Source organism: Scylla paramamosain, chromosome 25 (genome assembly GCF_035594125.1).
Source record: "Scylla paramamosain isolate STU-SP2022 chromosome 25, ASM3559412v1, whole genome shotgun sequence".
In the NCBI taxonomy this organism is placed as follows: Eukaryota; Metazoa; Arthropoda; class Malacostraca; order Decapoda; family Portunidae; genus Scylla; species Scylla paramamosain.
In genome coordinates, this window is record NC_087175.1 from 19,523,393 (window position 1) to 19,540,838 (window position 17,446).

A 17,446-nucleotide genomic window follows, 5' to 3' on the forward strand; every position below is an offset into this window, starting at 1 on the left:
GGGTGCTTTCATGGGTACATTTTTTCCTTAACCTTTTAATTGGTACAGCGTCTTAGGGTTGGTAATGTGTCTGGTGTCCGCTTAAGCTTAATAAAGTGTTTGGTGAAAGCTTAGAATGTAATTTGCTTGTAGTCTTTTAACTTGTACTTCGTCTTTAAGTTTGATAGGATGGTCTGGAGGAGGCTTAGAATATAACGTCTTAATTCTTTAGCTACAATGGCGTCTTCTTAAGTTTTATAATCTAAACTGACGCAAAGTTAAGATATAATTTATGTTTAATTCTTTAACTGCCATTTCGTTTTCCCCAAGCTTAATTTCTTCTTATCCTTCAACCACTAAGGCATCTTCTTAAGCTTAATAAAATAATCTGTTGCAAAGCTAAGATATAACTTCTTCCTAAGCTTTTAATTGCTATGGTGTCTTCTTAAGCTTAGTAAACTATCTGCTGTGAGCTTAGAATACAATTTTCTCTTAATACTTCGTCCACTATTTCGTCTCGTTAAGGTTCATAACATGCATAAGTTTCGTGCAAAGTTTTGATATAATTCACTCATATTTCATCTCATTATGCTAAATAAAATTTAGTGCAAAGTTGAAATATAATTTGTCCTTATCTTTCAACTCTTATGCCGTCTCAAGCTAATCATGATAATCTGGTAGAAGCTCAAGGTATAATGTCATTGGCAGACTATATATTTTTCCTCTCTTTCCTTCTCCCGTGGCTGCGGTGGCGATCCCTTCACGAGGCAATTGCTTCTTGGTGTATTTCTGCATCTTCCCTTATTTTCTTATGTTTTTATGTACTCGTATGTATATACGAGTATGTAGGTAGGTAGGTAGGTATATTTTTTTTATATATATCTGTGTATCTGCCTATCTATTTATAAATTATTTCTTCTTTTTTTCTTTTCTTTTTTTCTTTGTTTATCTGTTTATTTATTTATCTATATATCCGTCTGTCTATCTGTTTATTTATTTATCTATCTATCTGTCTGTCTATCTATTTATCTATCTATCTGTCTATATGTTTATCTATCTATTTATATATTTATCTATCTATCTATCTATCTATCTATCTATCTATCTATCTATCTATCTATCTATCTATCTATCTATCTATCTATATATATATATATATATATATATATATTTATATATATATATATATATATATATATCTATATATATATATATATATATATCTGTCTGTCTATCTATCTATCTATCTATCTATCTATCTATCTATCTATCTATCTATCTATCTATCTATCTATCTGTCTATCTAACTATCTATCCATCTACTTACTTACTTACTTACCTACCTACCTACCTACCTATCTATTTATCTGTCTATCCACCAGTAACCTAACTTAACGTAACCCAAAGCAACTTAACCCACCCAAAACCCAAGCATCACTGGGCGGCCAATCTTCATGTACAAGTAATCCCGAGAAGACCATGAAAGAAGACCGCCACTAAATACACCGCCGCCTTAATGCACCGTGAGTTACTGCCTGGACTTAGGAGAGGACACGGCCGTTAGCGTCACCATAACCCATCCTTATGTGTCCGCCTCTCCGCCTCAGCTCAGAAACCGAAATCCACTTAAGACATATTGTACTTGTCAGAGCAAGGCGACGCGACACAAGCCCCGTATTCTTCACTATATTGAAAAGGCTGTAGTTGAAGTGACACGGGTTTTGAAGGGTGTTTTTTTACGGTTCTAGTGACATATTTAAGTTTCTGTATTACTAACAGGAGAAATAGTCTTGAGAATCACGTTAATCATCTCTGTGGCTCTTGAAATTAGTCGTGGTGAGCGAGCAAAACGTTTTTGAAGGGTGTTTTTACGGTTCTAGTGACAGATTAACAAGGTTTTTATATTATTACAGGAGAAATACTCTCGAAAATCTGGCTAATCATCTATATGGCCTTTGAAAATAGTCATGGTGAAAAAGCGAAATGTTTCAGAATTCTCAAACACTTCTGTGCAGCACCTCCACTACATTCGCCTGGCTCTAGTTGAAGTGACACAGATTTTTAATGATTTTACGGTTCTAGTGACATATTAAGAGGATTTATAATTTACTAATAGAAGAAACACTCTTGAGAATCCGGCTAATTGTCTACGTGGCCTTGGAAAATAGTGGTGGTGAGAGAGCGAAGTGTTTCTGAACATGGGCCACAGACACGGCTTGCCTCGTTGCTTTATTTCATAGGTCGTGTACCCTTCCATACTCCCTTACACTGTGTTTTGCTCCCTACCTCCTCTCTTCCCTCCCATCCCTAGCTCTCATCCTCCACTCTTCCTTCCCATCCCAGCCTATCCTCCCAATCTCAATATCTCCTTTTCCACGCTTTCCTCCCATCTCAGCCTCGATCCCTCACCTTCCCTCCCATCCTTAGGTCTCTCCTTCCACGCTCCCCTCCCATCTCAGCCTCGTTCCTTCCACCTCCCCTCCCATCCTCACCTCGTTCCCTCCACGCTTCCCTCCATTTCAGCCTTGTTTAGTCCACCTTCTCTCCCATCCTCACCTCTTTCCTTCCACCTTTCCTCCCATCTCAGGTCTCTCTCTCCACCTTCCCTCTTCCCTCTCCTCTCCTTGCCTCTGTATTCCAAACTGACTTACAAGAACTATTATCCACTTCTAGGAAAGGAGAAACAGCCTGTCTATTAGTGCCACCGCTTGCATTTCTCTCTTTCCAGTGATTCCAGACCTTCAGGATTTTAATACACTTCCCATATAACCTTTGGAAACTAATTTACTTCTGGGAAAAGGGGAACAATAATACTAACACCGCCTCTGTGCCTCGCTCTTCCTCTCTCTCTCTTTCCAGTGATTTCAGAGTTCCAGGGTTTCGATGTAGTGAGGGAATGTTTGGAGGAAAGGATGCGGTACACTCTGAACTCCCTGGTCGCTTCCATATTTCTGCTTCCTAAGATTTGAACGCTTTCATGAGGGAGGTTTCAAGACACTTATCGTTCAGTTTTGGATCATGTGTTTGTCTACAATTTAGGGCTGGCACCTCACTAGGCCTTTTATCAGCTTTTTTTTATATTTTTTTTATCCCTTAGGCAAAGCCCTCTTACGTAAAAAAAAAAAGTCATATGGTGCTTTCGTTTCTCCCTCACAAGAGTTGCCATTATAAAGGCCTGATGTTGGAAAAAGCATCATCTGTATTTTGAGAAGCTTGGAAAGGTAATAATAATTTAAAGGCCACAGAGGTAACTAATCAGGTCCTCAAGGGTGTTTTTCTGATTGATGATACAGAATGTTTACTTACCATCCCTTACCTTACCTTTACGCAAGTGTGTCTTCATGATTTGAGTTATACTTCAACAGGATTGAGTGGAAATCATTGAGTCTTTCAAGAGTGTTGTCCTGATACTCGTTTTCATGATAACAGTGAAAGTTTAAAAGAGATTGTGATGAAAGTAACATACGAGTACATTTCCTAGTCTTCGTCAACACAAGACTTTATTTGGCTAGGAAACAGCAACCGAGACGTGAACGGTGCAGAACATAAGAACATAAGGGAAGCTGCGAGAAGCCTTTTGGCGAACACCCTGCAGTTCCATAATTTGGCTGCATACAAACGCAGTCCATGGCAGAACTTAAGCACTCACAATCCAAAACATTAATGAAGCAACAGAACAAAGAATGAAGGGAAATAACAACAGCAAATCACACAATTAATTAATCACCTAAGATCACCACAGGGATTGGTTACCATCACCGAGGGAACACCATGAAAACCCGGCTGTATATGGAAGCAGCCTTGGAAACCTCAGCAACTTCCAGTAAAGCGTTTTAAGGGTACTGAAGACAAGAGGGAGGAACGTTAGAGAGTGCTGCCCCATACTCGAGGTCACATGTAGACTCAAGATTAAGATGAAAATTTACATATGGCCTTTAAGTACATAAAGAACATAAGAAAACAATGGAATCTGTAATAAGTCATTAGTCCTACACGTGGCAGTCCTCACATTAAACATACCTACCTATTTCCAGCTATCATCTTCATCCATATATTTATGTAATTTTTTAAAGCTCACTAATGTCTCAGCACTAACAACCTCATTACAGAGTTCATCCCATTCATCTACCACTCAATCTAAGAACCATTTCCTTTCTTTCTATTTTTTTTTTTTTAAATCTGACTTTTTCAAATTTCAAGACATTATTTCTTGTTCTATCCTGGTTGCTGATACTGATCTCTTACTAACAACAAATTACCTCTAGGGAAGGGAAGCTTATCATTACGAGCACCGCTGTAATGCCCCTCTCTCCAGTAATGCTGAATTGTCTCTGGATGCTGTGTGAGGATAGCGGCGGTGTAGAAATAAGAAATAAGAACATAAGACTGTAATGTAAGCTGCAAAAGGCCATCAGCTCTACACGTGGCAGTCTCTATGAAACACACCTAACCCACCCATCAGTCCTTCCCACACATTATTTCTCCAGTCTTTTAATTATTGTCACGACACTACAACAGTCAACACGTCGAGGGAAAAAGTAAAAAAAAAATAAATAAATAAATAAATAAAGTAAAAGAAAAGAACAACAACAAAAAAAAAAAAAACTTATAATCTGACTGGGTTTTATCACCGCAACTGCAAATTCATAATAGCGCCGTGGCAAGGAGTAAGTTCATGGATTAACTCTTTATTGCTCTGGTCGTAATTTGTTGACAATCAGAGCTCTGTAGGAAAATAAGAAAAAGAAAACAACTAAAAAAATAAACATCGTACAGAAAGAAAAAAAAAAAAAAAGACGAGATTAATCTTAAATTTTTATTGTGGGGGCATATAACTATTTCAGACAGTCTAGTACAAGAATTAGCGTCTAGAAAAACCGTAGTTAATTACAGGAAAACTTTTTAAACAGAGAAGCTTAAAGCATTTAGGTTCGTATTCCTAAACGCTTCTACTTCCCTTCCTCTTTAACAGACTGTAGTAAGAGTCATTAACGGGGATTTTCAAGGCTATTGTAGTTATTTCAGTGACGATTTAACAACAAATAATGACAATTTAGCTACAATCCTACACTGCAAATGAAAAAGAAAAATCTACCTGCTTCGCCCCCCACCAAACACACACACACACACACACACACACACACACACACACACACACACACACACAATAAAAAAAAAGTCTGTTCTGTGTATAGTAGAAGTTATGATTTTCAAGGGTGTTTATTCATGATTGTAATGATAACTTAACTCTTTCACTGCGACATGCAATACTCCACAACACCACAACACGGTGCACACAATCTTGAGATCCACCTACAAGTAAATGACCAAAAGAGTCAAAGAAAAGATTCTCTAATTTCTAGCCCATAATGTTTCGGAGCGGCTGTGGAACAAGAAGGAGTAACAGTTTAACGAGGTCTCTTAATTGAAACATGAGAACATGACGTAAGAAAACAATGATAGCTGTAAAAACCCATTAGGCCTACACGTGGCAGTCCCTGTACGAAACACATTTACCCGTTCGTGACTAATGAAAAATATACCATTCCGTAATGCCATTGAAAAGATTAACAGGAACTCTACACAACTAACGTAAAAAGCACCACAAAAGAACACGACTGATCCCTTTGGCCTTTGAAAATAATTCCCATGAGAGAGAGAGAGAGAGAGAGAGAGAGAGAGAGAGAGAGAGAGAGAGAGAGAGAGAGAGAGAGGTTATAAGAGCACTCGCCTTACCTTCAGCTCGTCACTGCCATCCGAAATATTGAAGCAGGAAGAAGAACATGGTGCGGGACGATGTCAAAGAGAATGGGTTAGAGGTGACGATCAGGAGAGGAAAAGGGGAAGAAGTGTGGACAGGGAGAGACGGACAGGATGAGCTCGGGAGAAATAAGAGAGGGAGAAAGGGAAAATGAGGGCGGTAGAAGGTTGTGTGGGGGAAGAGGGAGGAGGAAGGATGGCAGAAAGAGAGGGACAGAATAATCAGAGGAAATAGAGAACATGGGAATATCAAAATGAATTAAATAAGGGAGAAAGAAAGGAAAAAAGAGAACACGGTCTGTGATAGGAGATGGACGAGAGGATAGAAGAGAGGGAGGAAATGCGGGAAGGGAGGTGAGTGAGGGAGGAGAGGAGGGGAGGAGAAGGGAGCTGAGTGAGGGGAAGGAGGGGAGGAGGGGAGAATGAATAGGTAGGAAAGTGAGTGAGAGAGAATGGGAGGACGGAGGGGAAGGGAGGTGAGGAAGGACAGGAGGGATCGGAAGGGACGTGAATGGGGAAGGGGAGAAGGGAAAGGAGGGACGCTTGGAAAGAGTAGTGGCCCACTTGTCCTGAGAGAATGGGGTGTGGGTGGTGACGTGTAATGCAGCGCCCTCCTTCCTTTTGAATATGAATCACAGAGGACGGAAAAAAAGGGAGATTGCAGAGAGAGAGAGAGAGAGAGAGAGAGAGAGAGAGAGAGAGAGAGAGAGAGAGAGAGAGAGAGAGAGAGAGAGAGAGAGAGAGAGAGAGATTCCTTATACAAGCAAGAGTAATTCTTTATTACAAAAATTACATACATCAATCGGACAGAAAGGGAAGCTGCCGTAAAACCTAAAGAAGTTATATATAAAAGGTGTATCATATAAAATAACTAGTAAATTAATGAGTATGTAATAATCTTAAGCAAAATATTCGGGTCAGTAGTCAATATACGAGCAGTGATGTATATAAATGCACAGCACAACCTTAAAGAAAAAAAAAAGACAATTGAAACTATTATCTCTTATTTTTGTTAGTAACACTCGCAGCATTTTTTACATAATACAAGAAACACAAAGAACTCTATCATCATCATTACTATTGCCATCATTATCTTCATCAACATCATCATCATCATCACAAAATTTTTCTTCTAATCTTTTGAATTTATCAGCCTTTCGTGTATGTTATCTGATTTTCAATTGCTTTTTCATGACTCTTACGATAGTTCAACACGCTTTGGTAGAAGTTACTGGGGTTTAATTTCAAGGACGTCTTTTCATTATACTTGTGATAATTTGACAAGCTTCAGAAATTTATGAGGTTTTCAAAAAATATTTCATAGTTATAGTGATAGTTTAGCACGCTCTAGTGGAAAATATTAGGACTTTTAAGAGAATTTTCATTTCATAATTACGTATAGTGCTAGTTTAATACGCTTTTTTTTTTTTAAAGATACTGGTCCTTTCATCAGTACCTTCTTAATTATAGTGATAGTTTAACATACTCTAATGAAAGATATTGAGCCTTTCAAGACTATTTTCATGACACTAGCGAGAGATTAACAAAGAATCCAGCACCATCGATGACAAAAACACTCATAAGAACTGACTAATCATCCCATAACCTCCGTGGCCTTTGAAAACAGTCCTGATGATAGACCCAAGCCTTTCAAAATACTGGCATTAATATCTCCAAATCAGCCTCCTCCTCTTGAAACACTGGCGGGAAGAACTGCCTCCTGAGCGCCGCCTGGGGAGTGACTGGCGTAATATGGTCCCGTATGTCTCAGAGCTCCCAAATGACTCCCCGAATGCGTCAATATGTTCCTGTCTCATTGCCACTTCAAGCTGTGGCCTCGTGATTCTTCTCCTTAAGCCAGCAGTGAAGATAGAGTAATGCTGTGTTAAGTTTGGTTAGGTTAGGTTAGTTTTAAGTTAAGTTAGATTAGTTTTGGTTAGTTTAGATTGTTTGTGTGTTTTTTTTTAAGGTAGTTAGGAAAGGAGGTCAGTGTTAGATCTGGTTAAAAAAAGTTAGTTTAGGTTAGGTTAGTTTTAAGTTAGGTTAGGTTTGGTTATGTTGGTTTAGGTTAGATTACATTTGTGTTACATTAATTAAAATAGGAAATAAGCCACGCAGGAGATAGGCTTGCTTAGATTAAGTTAATATAGTTTAGCATACATCTGGTTAGGTTAGTTTAGGTTATGTTAAGTTAATGCTATGTTAGGTTATGTTATTTTGTTATGTTATGTTACTGCCTTACAGCCTCTTGAAACGGTAGCCTCGTGTTTCTTCTTAAGGTATTGATGGAGATAGTTAATGCTGTGTTGGGTTAGTTTTGGTTTGGTTAGGTTAGTTTTAGGTTAGGTTAGGTTAGGTTAGGTTAGGTTAGGTTGGTTAGGTTAGGTTAGGTTAGGTTAGGTTAGGTTAGGTTGGTTAGGTTAAGTTACGTTTGTGTTATGTTACTTAAAATAGGAAGAAGGCGACGTAAGTAGAAGGTAGGTTTGGTAAAGTTAAGTTAAGATAGTTTAGGTTGTGTTAGGTTAGTGCTTTGTTATGTAATGTTATGTTTCTGCATTATTGCCCCTTCATTATGCTGGGCGATGTTTCTTCTTACGGTAGCACTGGGGGAGAATGATAAGTTAGGTTTGGTTGACTTAGTTTAAGTTAGGTTAGTGTTACTGTAATGTTATGTTACGTTCCTTCCTCATTGCTCCTTCAACATGAGGCCTCGTGTTTACTCTCATTAAGGTAACAAGCAATGCAGGTAGAGTAATGCTGGGTAAGGTTTGTTTTGGTTTGATTAGGTTAGCTTCGATTTGGTTAGATTAGGTTGGTTTAGTGCTTTTTTTTTAATGTTGCTAAGAAAAGATTAAGTCAGTGATAGTTCTGGTTAGGTGAAGTTAGTTTAGTATACGTAAGTTAGGTTTGGGTAGTTTTGCTCAGATTATATTAGGGTGATGTCATGTAATGTTATGGCTCCTCTCCCTGCAGGCACGTCTTCTATCCGCTGCTTATTGCGTGATTGATGCTGTGGCGTTATGAGGAGAGAAAGGAGGAGGGGGATGGTTAGTGTGTACGATGGTGAGGGGGTGGAGAAAGAGAGAGAGAGAGAGCGGGGCGGGTAGATAGGCTGGTAGGTTACCTGAAAATAGTAAAATCCTAAATATTAACTCTCCCATTTCATTCAGCGGGTCACTCAGGTCATTCAGCGTACTAAAAGCACCACCACTTACTGACGCAGTGTATTCAGAAGGGCGACTCTTTCTCCTCACAGGATAAGAATGGAAAGGAGAAAGAAACATTTTTAATAGTCCGGTCTTTATTCAGCGTCTGTGTCTGAGAGAGGAAAGTTATTGTGAGTGGCTGTCTTAATGTCTGAATGCCTTACTCTATCTATTTGTCTGTCTGTCTGTCTGTCTAGCTGTCTGTCTGTCTGTCTGTCTGTCTGCGTATATGTATGTTTTTTTCTGTTCGTTTGTATCTCTCTCTCTCTCTCTCTCTCTCTCTCTCTCTCTCTCTCTCTCTCTCTCTCTCTCTCTCTCTCTCTCTCTCTCTCTCTCTCTCCTTGTCTCTGTTTGTATGTTTGTCTGTCAATTTGTTTATTTCTCTCTCTCTCTCTCTCTCTCTCTCTCTCTCTCTCTCTCTCTCTCTCTCTCTCTCTCTCTCTCTCTCTCTCTCTCTCTCTCTCTCTCTCTCTCTCTCGTGTAGTGACAGGCAGTAAGGGACCAACAACAGGCAATACACATCCTAGATTACACCGAGTAACTTTATTGCGCTCTAACTTACCTCTCCCTGAACACACACACACACACACACACACACACACACACACACACACACACACACACACACACACACACTGTGTGTGTGAGAGAGAGAGAGAGAGAGAGAGAGAGAGAGAGAGAGAGAGAGAGAGAGAGAGAGAGAGAGAGAGAGAGAGAGAGAGAGAGAGGTGGACACACTGGCACACAGATAGACAAACTGACAGATGAACAGACAAACAAACAGATGATCAAAAAGACAGACATACAAATATAGTGTTATTTTAGATAACAAAATAAAACGAGTGCGCCTCATTTTCTTATTTTATGGATTGGAGAAATCTGTGCAAAAAACATCTCGCATTTACCTCCGATTTCCTTGGGACTTTCCCTCGATAGGAGAGATATGTGCATGAAAATGGATTTGTTTTAACCAGTAGAATGTAGATAAGAATTTTTATGTTTTTCATTTCATTTGTTATACCAAATTGTATGTGATTTTCTTTTTACCACGAAACGATGAAGATAAAGACAAAAATGTAAGTAGAATGATTTAATACCCTGGAACATAAAAATTTTAATTTTTTCTAGTTCGTGTTCACTCCGCGTTCAAATCGCGTGTTCACTTCGCGTTCGAATCGCATGTTCTTCACCATGTTCACTCAGTCTTGGAGCCGCGTGTTCTTCTTATTGACTCATACACCAAGCCGCGTATTCTTCGTGTTCCTTCCGCCTCCGAGTCACGTTTTTTTCATCGTGTTCACTCCGCTTCCGAGTTCCGTGTCCTTCAGTGTGTTCACTCCGGCCCCGCGTTGCTTTTTCTTCATCGTTTTCACTCCGCCACCAAGTCGGGTTTTCTTTATCGTGTTCCTTCCGCCTCCGAGTCCCGTGTTCACTTCGCCTGCGAATTGCGTGTTCTTCAAAGTGTTCACTCCTCTGTGTCGCGTGTTCTTGAACGTGTTCCTTCCGCCTCCGAGCTGCGTGTTATTAAACGTTTTCTTCCCGCCAACGAGCGCGTGTTCTTCAACGTGTTCTCTTCGCCTCCGAGTCGTGTGTTCTTAAACGTGTTCACTCCTCCGTGTCGCGTGTTCTTTATCGTGTTCACTCCGCCTTTGATTCGCGTGTTCTTGAACGTGTTCTCTTCACCTTTGAGTCGCGTGCTCTTGAACGTGTTCATTCCACCAGGGAATCGCCTGTTCTTCAACGCGTTTTCTTCACCTCTGAGTTGCTTGTTCTTCGTGTTCACTACGCCTGGAAGTCGCGTGTTCTTCGTGTTCACTCCACGCTCGAGTCAAATGTTCTTCAACGTCTTAGCCTTTCGATCGTGTTAATTTTTATCTCCGAGTCTCATGTTCTCTCGTGTTCTCACTCCGCTTCCGAGTCCCGTGTTCTTCATCAGCATTGCGGTTTCTGAATCGTGTTCACCTGTTTTTCCCTGATTTCCATTTTTCCTTTTTATTTAACCTTACAAATACAGCATATAACTATAATGAATGTATTTCTTTTTCTGTTTTCTTTCTCTATGTATTTCTTTTTTTTCTACTCTTTATTCTAAACTTGTAATTGTTTTTTTTATTTAGTTTTTAGAATTTTAAATTCTTTTTAATACTTTTTTTCATATTTCATATTCTGTTTGTTTTATCTTCTATTCTAAACTTACAACTACATTTTTTGAGGGATTTTCTCATTTTTATTATTTTTTTTTAATTTTGTTCTTTTATATTTTGTTCTTTTCTATTTTGCTTTTTATTCTAAACTCAAGAATTTTTTTTTGTATTTTTCTTATTTGTATTTTTTTGTTCATTTTAATTTTGTTCTTTTATATTTTGTTTTCTTCTACTTTCTAATCTCAAGTTAAAATACTGGATTTTTTGTATTTTTTGTAATATTTGTATTTTGTTTTCTTTTAGATTTCTTCAGTTCTACTTTCTACTTTAAACTTAGAAGTAGAACTTTTTGTATTTTCTTATTCCTATTTTTTGTTTTTGTTTTCAATTTTCTTCTTTTATATTTTCTTTTCTTCTGTTTTACTTTCTAATATACACTTACAAATAGAACTTTTTATATTATTTTTATATGCTTTTTATTATTTTTTTTATTTCTTCACTTAAGTTTTATTTCCTACTCTCAACTTACAACTTGAACTTCTTTGTATTTACAGTTTTCTTCGTTTTTATTTTATATTTTATTATGTTACTTTCTAATTCTTTCTGAACTTATAGCTTGAACTTTTTTTTTTGTATTTTTTAATTTATTTTTTTCATTATAAATTCATTTTGTTTTTTAATTCAAACTTACAAATGTAATTATTTTTTGTGTTATCTATTTTTTTCAGTTTTCTCTAACTTTTTTTTTTCAATTTTGTACTTTTATATTGTTTATTTCACTGGTTTTGTTTTGTACTCTAACCTTACAATTAAATATGATTTATATTTTCAGATCTCAATATTCTTTCATTTTCTTCAATTTTGTATTCGAATATTTTTTTTCTTCTGCTTTATTTCCTTCTCTAAACTTGCAGCTCAATTTTTTCTGTATTTTCTTATTTGTATTATTCTCATTTTTCCTCAGTTTTATTCTTTTATTTTTCCTTTTGTGCTTTATTTTCTATTCTAGATTTTAATACTATATTTTTTGTTTTCTTATATATATATATATATATATATATATATATATATATATATATATATATATATATATATATATATATATATATATATATATATATATATATATATATATATATATATATATATATATATATATATATATATATATATATATATATATATATATATATATATATATATATATATATATATATATTTTTTTTTATTATGTTCAGTTTTATCGTTATCTTTTCTTTTCTCCAATTCTTTCTACTCTAAACTTTAAAATTAAACTTTTTCTGTCTTCTTATTTGTTTATTTTTTTCAGAATTTTATTAAATTTTCAACTTTTGTATGTTCATTCTCCTCTTTTACTTTCTTTTCAGTTTTTCCATTAGACATTCCTTTTGTCTGACTTTGTAATTTTAACTTACTAGAACTTTTCTCTTTATCTTGTCCATATTTTTCTTGTTTTCTTTTCTTTTTTATAATACATATATATATATATATATATATATATATATATATATATATATATATATATATATATATATATATATATATATATATATATATATATATATATATATATATATATATATATTGTTTTTTTTCATTTTTTCTTCATTTCCGTTCTCTCATAAATTCTTTTCTCCTGTTTACTTTCTATTCTTAACTTAAAACTATAACTTTTTTTGTATTTTCTTATTTGTATTGTTTTTTTTTTCTGGTTTTATATTTTCTTTTTTCTATTTTACTTTTTACGTTAAACTTACAACTAGACTTTTTTCTGTATTTTCCTTTTTATATTTTTTGCTAATTTTTGTTAAATTTTAATCCTTTATTCTTTTCTAGTTTACTTATACTGTAAAGGCCACCTACACGTTACGACCGCAGATCAGGTTCCGCTCTAATTCCGTTTATCTCCGGCCTCAGCGTTGCCTATAGACGTTCAGTATTACTTTAGCTTTCCCGAGATGTGACAGCGTGTGGACGTGGCCTCTTTATTCAGCGATGAGATTATAGACTGTGCTCCTGTACCCTTCGCTGTGGCATATATCGCAGCAGGATTACAGAAACCCAAGCGACCAAATAAACAAAGGTCAAGGAAGAAAAGTGCATTGCCTCCTGATTGCATGAAACTTCACCTTGACTTCATGGATTCTACAGTTTTCTGAAGTTCTCTTCGGAAGCAACTCCTGAAATGCATTTTTTTTTTACTGCTGTCGCTATAATCTTTACTTTTCACCTTCCATAGACAAGGTTGTTTTTTTATAAATCTAAATGAAATCGGTACAAAAGTTCTTTCCGGAATCAGTTCCTGAGGTTATTTATTTATTTTTCTTAGTAACACAGTCTTGAGTGGCCGTCGCATCCTTTCCCTGTAATGACTCTAATAAAATGCTATATGCTGCATTTGTTTTACCTTTGTCTCTATAATCTCTTCTCGCCTTCCGTAGATAAGTTTGTTCTTTAAAGAGTTTCATGAAATCGGCACAGAACTCATTATCTGCGGACGTCGCCGTCATCTTCACGCTATGAATGTTGCTTCAGCACTGAACTAGATCGTAAGACAATGCCACAGACGCTCACACTTGCGGCCGCCTAAACTAAAACAGAAGCCAGGAACCTGGTGGGTGCAGATTCCGATCGGGCCGCTGACTCGTCCACTTTTGGTCTTACGATCACTCAATACACAGTGAGATTTGCTTACGATTCCGGCAACCGGATCCGAATATCGTAACGTCTTGACATAATCTTAACTTAAACCTTATTTTTTTCTTTTTGCATTTTCTTATATTTTTTCTTTTAATTTATTTTTTTATTTTCTTCTTTTATATTTTGTTTTTATTCTGTCAACTTCCTATTCTGAACTTAGAACTAGTACTTTTTTTTTTTTTTTTTCCTTCATTTTGCCTCTACATTTCCCTTTATACTGGCACCTCAGTGTGTGCCGGTGTGACGCCGCAGCAGCGAGAGTGCGCGGAGCATGGTTGGATTGCCCTGGTGCCTGGTCCAGTCGTCACTATGCTCTTCATCTTCCACCTCCGCCGCCTCTGCTTCGTCACTCCCTTCCTTCTCATACTCTTTGTTGTTGCAGTCTTCTTCTCCTTCATCCAGACTCCAGTAATTCTCTTCACTGTAACTGTGGAACAGTTCCTTCCATTCCTCTTCACTCTTGGATCCGCAACCTTCTTCTTCCGTTCGTTCGTTGTTTAGACTCATCGGTCCTTCACCTTCGTCCATCACGTCATTGACCCACGAGGCCTCCATGCGGTCCATCTCATTTTCCATCCGTGCCATCTCGGCCTTGAGAGCAGCCAGCTCCGAGGCACAGCTCTTCTTCTCTTTCAACAACACATCCGTCTCCTTCTTCATCAGCGTGCATTCCGTCGACAGAATGTCCACGTAGGTGTCCATCACCGTCGGCGGCTTCACTGGCAGGGGCTCCCAGGCCTGCAGGAGACCCCAGAACGGCAGCACGCAGTTGGGACACTTGCACGTTCTTCCAACCCAAGGAGTCTTGCTGTCCGCCATTCCTTTCCCTTCATTGCTTTCACACTTGTCTTGTTTTGTCTCGTCTGCCTGCTGCTCTTCACATTCCTTCTTATTCTCAGTTTCAATGCTGATGGCAAACACAAAGTCTTCCTTCTCTCCGCGCCCCAAGCGCCGCATGAAGTCCGCCACCGTGGTGAGGGTGACGACCTTCCCTCGGTTGTGCTTCATGACAATCTTCACCACCGCCTCTTCTGACCGTTGGTGCGCCTTCAGCAGGCGGGCCACGTCCAAAGCTGCCGGCAGGGAGGTGTACGTCTGCCGCGTGGTGAAGGTCTCCTCCCAGTGGAAGTTGAATGCCGCCACTTGCTTGTAGGAGGCGCAAGGCACGCAGCGCCATAACCAGCCAGACTTTTGCACGGACACTTTCACCTTGAGGGGCGTGGTGTGTGGGGCACCGGCGGCCTCCACCACACACACGCCGCGCATCTCACTGTTGTCTGCACTCACGGTTTTCATTTTGTCTGTCTTCTCTGTCATCTGTATCTCGTAGGGGGGTATAATATTTCCTTTGACTTGTATCTGGCAGGGGGTATCATATTCCCCCCTCATTTGAATTTTCACACGCCAGATGAGACTCGTAACCAACTCCAAGCTCCCTTGTAAGTGTTTCTGATTGGCCGCCCTGCTGCTCCCATTCCTCTGATTGGCCGCCCCGCTACTTTCGTATGTCTGATTGTACTCCTTGTTTCTTTTCACGTTTTTTAAACAATGAACATGGGTATTTATTCCACTTGATCAGTGAAATAAAGCACTAGATTAATTTACTTCATTGGAAGTAAATTAAAGCGTAAGGAAAATACATAAATTCATTCTATTAGATGTATGTAGTAAGATACAGTATATTAATTTGCGCTTTTAGATGTATGAAGCAAAGCAAAAGAAAAGCAGCAACGCAAAAACAATAGATAAGTTATTGGATCTATGAGGTAAAATAAGACACATAAACATATTCTATTGGATCTACGAAGCAAAACAAAATAAATCAACTTTATAACATCTTTGGAACGACAACAGGAAATTAATATATTCTGTTGGATCTATAAAGTGAAAAAAAGGATATGTCAATTGCTTGTATTGCATCTGTGAAGCAAAACTGAGACAGGTGATAAAAACTAACACATCTTTGGCTCTTGCATCATGCTGGTAATGTGGGGTTTGACATGTTGCTGTGTGTGTGTGTGTGTGTGTGTGTGTGTGTGTGTGTGTGTGTGTGTGTGTGTGTGTGTGTGTGTGTGTGTGTGTGTGTGTGTGTGTGTGTGTGTGTGTGTGTGTGTGTGTGTGTGTGTGTATTGAGTGTGGCATTGTAAGTGTTCGTGTTATTTAGTTATTAGTGAGGTCTTTATTGTTTTAATTTGTTTAGTATACCCGTTTAGTTAGTTGTAACATTGAGTTGTTGTGTTGACGTGGGTTTGTATTCTGTTCGTGACTGAGTGAGTGTGTTTGTGTGTTGTGGTAGTAAGTGTTATTTTTTTTCTAATTTGAGCTCTGTCTTATTGTGTTAGATTGTTGAATGTTGTGTGTGTTGTGTGTGTTTCTGTTTGTGTTCATATTATTTCATCATTCTTGTTGTGTTCGCTTTATGGTATTAGTTTATTTGTGTTAGTGTTTGGATTTTTTTTTTTTGTCTGTTACAGAATGCGTGAGTGTGTTCGTATATAATGTGTATGAGCATGCAACAGTGTTATCGTTAGGGTTAGGTAAGCTTTAGTGTTTGTGCTGTTTTTTTTTTTTGTGTTATGGTGTTTTTTTTTTTATGTTAGTGACAGTATTGTGTTTGTTAGTGGGTGAGTCATTTTTGGATGAGTGTAGCGTCAGTGTTGGTATGTTGTTAGTATGTTGTGTTACTATTAATATCAAGATAATAATGATGATGATGATGATAATAATAATAATAATAATAATAATAATAATAATAATAATAATAATAATGATAATAATAATAATAATAATAATAATAATAATAATAATAATTGTTTAGGATCGTTATTGTGATATTAATCGTTCAAGTACCATGTCATGACTTTAATGATGTTCAAGAAACAACGACAAAGTCAACCGAACTTTACGATGATGCCGTTGTGTAATCAAAGGTTCAGAATTTGTTTATTACCGTTTCTCTCTTCTCGTATGACATCATGAAGTATACAAAAAAAAAAAAAAATGTATAAAAAAGAAAGATTTAATGATTATTTAATGGAAACTGTTTAAGTATATAGTGTTATTTTAGATGCCAAAATAAAACGGGTGCGCCTCATTTTCTTATTTTATGGATCAGAGAAATTTGTGCAAAAAACATCTCGAGTTTACCTCCGATTTCCTTGGGACTTTCTCTCTACAGGAGAGATATGAGCCATGAAAATGGATTTGTTTCAGGCAGTAGAATGTAGATAAGAATTTTTATTTTCATTTCATTTGTTATGCCAAATTGTATGTGACTTTTCTTTTTTTTTTTTACCACGAAACGAAGAGGAGAAAGAAATAATGTATGTACTTGTAACAAAAGTGTAAATAAAATGATTTTATCCTCTGCAGTATACTTTAGAATTATAATTTTCTTCTACATGTTTACTTCGCGTTCGAGTCGCGTGTTTTTCGTGTTCATTTCGCGTTTGAATCGAATGTTCTTCATCGTGTTCAGTTCGTTTTCGAGTCGCGTGTTCTTCGTATTCACTCCTCCAAGTCGCGTGTTCTTCGTATTCACTCCTCCAAGTCGCGTGTTCTTCGCTTTCATTCTTCCTCCGAGTCACGTGTTCTTCGTGTTCACTCCTCCAAGTCGCGTGTTCTTCGCTTTCATTC